The 5,695-nt window shown below is 41.5% G+C and overlaps 1 pseudogene; it reads right to left on the reverse strand.

Moving 5' to 3' along the window:
* Window positions 1-1,773: 1,773 nt before the first annotated feature.
* LOC146188974 (uncharacterized) lies at window positions 1,774-5,158 on the reverse strand (annotated as a pseudogene).
* Between the last annotated feature and the right edge of the window lie 537 nt (window positions 5,159-5,695).

Below are 5,695 nucleotides of genomic sequence, written 5' to 3' on the forward strand. Positions count from 1 at the left end.
AAATTGGATAGAAGTCTGGTCTAGTTGGAGGCCGTTCAAGGCAAAAAATTATGGGCGCGTCTCCTCTTTCTTTGTACTCGTAAACTGTGCGACAAGGAAGTTTCATCGCGAACATTTTTTTAGCCTTCACTATGTTCTCCAAAGCAGCAGTTTACAAGCAGTGGCAAATGCACTTGCATGGCTAGCATTCTGTGGCACTGCAAGCATGGTGCTGTTGTGTGCGTTTAATAAAAAGAACCAAGGGGGCCATTCCGCATCCCTGCGGACACTAACTTTTTTTGCCTCTGACCACCGTGGAATGCCAGCCAGACTCACAGCGACCAGCAACATCTCTTTTGTGCACCTTCGAGTGAGACGGCGCGTGCATACAATGAAGGAGAGGGTGCCAACGGCGCGAGCAGCGCGCGTACCAGTCGGGACGTGGGTGGTTCAATGCGCTCCCCCAACGACGTCCCCGACCAGTCGTTCAGAAATGACCGCCAGAAGAGGAGGCCATGATTTCCAGCTGCATGAAGGTGCCATTTGCAGCTGGAAATCTGGAAAAAAAATAATTTCTAGCTGGAAAAATTCCAGCTGGAAAATTTCCTAGCTGCAATTTTTCTAGCTGGAAATTATGCCATGCGGAAGAATTCCAGCTGGAAATGGCATTTTCTAGCTGGAAAATTTCCTAGCTGGAATCTTTCTATCTGGAATTTTTCCAGCTGGTAAAATTCCAGTGAGGAACTGTATTTTCCAGCTGGAATTCTCCCAGATCAAATTTTGTAGCTGACACTTTCCCTGGTGAAAAATAGAAATACAGCCAGATAAATGTCGTAACAAATTCACCAAGGAGGCCTATTAGCAAAATAAAGAGACACTGAACGGCTTCTCTGATAATTCAGTAGTATATCTGGATGCAAAAATATGGTACATAAGTCCACTATTGTCCATTTGAAGAAAGTAGGACAACCCTGCAAGGCACAAAGAGCTAAGAAGAGAAGCTCAATGGGTACATGAAGGTGATACCTTTATTTGTGCACTGATTATAGTTCCAGTACTATTCAAGCTTTATAAAATGGCATGGAAAATCCTAGATTCAGGCACATATGCAATTCAAGAAGACACAAGGCTCGTTTGGCTCTGAAATGTGAAAAAACAGTCTACTCATGTAACAAATTAAGACAGTGCATCTCAAACATATCATGCACATAAAGAAAAGCATACAGGTTAGCAAACAAAAAGCTATTCTACAGACAAGCTGTGCATTTGATCCTAGCAAGGTTGTTCATGTTGCCAAGGAGAAGGAACAAATATGAAGGACATTAATCCAGTGCAAATGTTATTATAGACTTTAATACTAAATTCACCAGCCATATTATACTTTCCATCTCAGCATGCTTCAAATCCTAGAACCTCTATTTTGGACTAACCCCGTCACGGCCATGCCGTGATTAGGGCACTCGACTTCTTTGCCCAAGGATGCCAAATGCCGCCCGTGCCAAATGCAATACAAATGCCGGCCGTGGCAGCCGCTTTTTGATGAGCCAAAGAGAGGGTGTGCTGTCTGATGTCAGTGCACATAAAAGAACCCCAAGTGGCCGAAATTTGTGCAGCCCCACACTATGTTATCTGCCATAGCCTGAATCGCCTTGGGATGTTAAACCGGATAAACTTAACTAAAAACCAAACGACCATCCAGCCTCTTAGACTTGCCCAAGGAGACAAGAACGCAAGCATTGTGATCACTTTTTTTTTTGCCTATCATCTCTAGTGCTTGCTCACTTGCCAGTGCCTTCAGTGAAAAATGGCTGCCTTGGCTGATGTCACTAGCTTGAGAAGTTTACCGAAGTTATTCTCAAACGAAAAACAAGAATGTGCCCATAAAGGGCCAAAAAGAATAACTGATTTTGGAATATGCAATAGTTGGTGCACATTGTACGTCACAGCACTTTCCCCATACAGAAACTGCATAGTCACAACAAACTCAGTTACAGCCTGGAGCATGTTTCGACATTTGCGTTAGAAACTGGGTCCTTAAGGAGAATGTACACTCCTGCAACAAGGAGGCTCCAGTGTTGCAAATTGTCAGAATTCAAAACATCAGTGAAACGTGGGATACTGTAATACAGCAGCCAGTTCTGCAATTCTGATGCCTTCTAATACTTTCTCAGGAGTAGTGATCCCGGCTGGCGATTTATGCACCTTGGCATTGTGATTCCACATAACCTTTTGTTTATGACTGCCACTGAAGATGGCCTGCCACAATAGAAATCAGCCCCTGTCTCCTGACAGCCAGAGTTCTGTCATGTTTCGTGCAATGCCCAGCAGCACGCAATGCTCAGGGCACCAAGCCCAAGTGAGGCTAAAGCCAGGAAGATTTATAAGAGGAGTTGGGCCCTTAACCCCCCGTGGGGTAGGACCTCTGGATGTCTGACAGTTTCCGCGTCACTTCGGTCAGGACAGGGCTCAGTCACTGGGTACTTCACAGTGCCTGTAGAAGTAATAACAAAAGAACATGATTAACACTTGCTTTAATTGGGTTTGATCCTACTGCCATGAAATGGCTTAGCACCAAGAAAAGCAAGAAGGCAAATTCTTTCAAACTTCGGTCTTACTGGGTCGACTTGTCTCACAAAGAAATCAGCAAAACAGTGCAGATGATGGCAGCAGACCTGTTGAGCACGGCCGAGAGCAGTGATGATTCAGTACTAGCCCAACTCATTAGGCTCAAGAACACTGTGACCCTTAAAGCAATGCGTTATAACTTTCCCCAGAATCTTTGCTAGTAAATCCATTTTTTCAGTGCTATGGATTATTTTTTAATGTTGATGCATTCTTACATTAAAGCACATAACAATGTTTTAATTCATTTCTCATATGAGCCACTATACAATATATTCAGATGCTCATAACTTTGCTGTTGTCGACTTCATGTCCTTATCTGAAAAATCATGATTCAGCTCCATTTCAGGCATAAACAGCCAGTCAGAAGTACTAATGATGAAGCAGGTCAATGGCCATAGAAACTTGATTACACTAACCATAAAATATGTGCATAATTATAAAGCTAAGATTAAGAAGTGGCTAACTGAGCCAAATTGCTACTATATATAATTATGGCCACTAAAGTTATTCCTTTCTAATAAGTTTAGCAAAACATTTGTGTTGAGTTGTGTTGGGTTTTTTGACACATAAGCAACTAAGGCTATCATGCGCCAAGAGCAAGGTTATTTTTTGTGTGTGAAAAAAGGGGGGAAACGTGTGTGTTCAAACTAGAGTTTGTTTAGAAAGTCTCCTTTTACGAAACGAGTTGTGTTGGTTTTTAATGGCGCATAAGCTGCTAATGCAATGATGTGGAAAGCTTGGGGTTTTCATTTGTTTACTGATACACACTTGATTTATTCTACAGTTTGCGTAAGACATTTGCTTCTTTTAGAAAACGGAAAACAGAAGACAAATCTACAAGTCCATCTTTGCCTAAAATCAGTTTTGGGTGAAAAGGAATGTTATTTGTAAAATAGGACAAAATATTTTTTTCTTAGTGTTTCGAGACCTGCGCATGATAATAAGACATGGTTAATAGTTGTTCTCCACATTTTTCACATTGAGTTTTGTTTCTTTTTGTCAGCAGGAAATTGTGTGCCAGGTGTGTGTGTCCAATGCGGAGGCGGCATAGTATTACTTCTATGAAACAATCCTGATGCCGGCACGACATCCATTCTTCCAAAATGGGCTTTACTAAGTGCAGTTTGTTATCCACTTTACTATTCCACGAAGACTGCTATTTTTCTTTTAGTTTGTGGTGTACAAGTTTCAGTCTTCGTAAGGTATGTTTATACTCGTTATTGGTTTGTCATGGGCTTTAGCAGCACATGTGTCTGCTCTCTCGTTGCCTTTAATGCCCACGTGGCTCAGGACCCAGCAGAATTTTATGTTATATCCTCGAGCAATGGCTATTGTTACACTGTGTATTATGTCTCTGAATAAAGGAGCGGCTGCATTTTTTGGATTTAGAGCTGTGAGTTCTAAATGGCTATTATCTTTATTATCAATTGGTAACTCTCAAGTACTAAATTAATTTCCCAGTGGAATTGGCATTCCCAAAAGCTTCTAATTGGAATCCAAAATTCAGATGGTCAGTATCATGTTGCAATTTTAATTTGCCATTTCTCATTTGTAGTGCCAGCTCAAATTGTTTTGGAGTGCTTAGTGACCTGTTGGTTGACAATGCCGAGTAGTAGTTTCCTGCTGATGCCCCAACTAAAGATAGCATATATATTTCATATTTTTTGGGGATCGGTTTTTATTTCAAATGAACCTCAGACATTGAATTGCCCATGCAAATCAGGTTTTGTAAACACTAAACTGAATTTTATTTGTAAAAGAGCTGTGCATATGCCAGCTGTAGCAGGGTTAAGGAATTAATCCAAGCAAACTACATATCCACCACATTCAGGATTTATTTGCATGATGAATCATATCTGCACATCAAATCAGGTACAAGCTTGCATATACCCATCAAATGCACAGCATGCAAACTAAAGAACAATGTGCCTGTGAGAAAAAATACTAGTTTCAGTTCGGTAAGAAATGACAGAAAGCATAATTTACATCTTCAAACTCGTCACAACTTATTGAAGATTGATCACAAGTATAAAAAAGAATGTGTCTTGCTACATATTGAATGATCTACAATAACAATTGTGAAGGTTGCACTGAACACAAAGTTGCTGATTCATACAAGAATACTTCTTTAGTGCCCTATGTCACCATGAAAGTGCTTGAAGCCTGACGAAAATGAAATTATTGAGGCTGACCAGACTGAAAAGAGGCGAGAGTGGCCACGCACTAGTTTATTTTGAACTATCTCTGTGTTGCATCATTAGAAACTTCCAAGTATTGGGCACGAGGACATACTGTGGCACCACCTCTCGAAAGTGCCCACATGACGAACTAAGTGGGATAACACACATTGAACTGCTGGTGTAGGATGCTTTCCTAGGCAGTTCAGTTACACATTAGCGTTACATTCATTCATTTATTTTATATACACCTTGGTCTGGGCCAGTATAAGCTTATATTGAGGTATTAGACTGACTCATTCAGCAAAAAAGTGCTTCACCGAATCAGAGTTATCGAAGTTGGCGACTGCTACGATGACGCGCACTGGCTGCAGCATTGCTGCTGCTATGAAAAAAAGAAAACAACCTAAGCAGCCACACAACCAGTCAGATGCAAGCGGTCACTGACAAGTAATAGGATTCCTCTGCAAGAGCAGAGGACTGTCAGGAGCCTGACAGATGCTGAGCACCTTCGCATAGCGCCGGCGGAAGCAGCATCGTTCGCTTGTTCCTTTGAACGTAGTAGAGCAAACAAATTTGACTGTGGGGATGACATGGATTAATTTTTAGCATGTGCAAAGATGTGCTTCCTATGCTGAGAATTCTTGTGCAGTGACTACCGTCATTGGCACTCTTGGTTAGAGCAGATATTTGTTTTCTCCATATTTTTTTTTTGCCTTCACTCAAACTTAGTGAAGAGGAACTCTGCACGGATAACACTGTCTTCGCTGTTGTGTTGGAAGATTGTGCAGATTGTGCCCTGCACGTCTGCAGCATGAACCTAGTTCATATGCCTTTGTGAAGCGATGTGTATCTTGATGTCGTTCTTGCCGCTGTGCGAAACTCTCATATCACAGGTGTATGTGGTACAGAAT

Source organism: Amblyomma maculatum, chromosome 5, assembly GCF_055883805.1.
Source record: "Amblyomma maculatum isolate TAMU_Amacu chromosome 5, ASM5588380v1, whole genome shotgun sequence".
NCBI lineage: Eukaryota > Metazoa > Arthropoda > Arachnida > Ixodida > Ixodidae > Amblyomma > Amblyomma maculatum.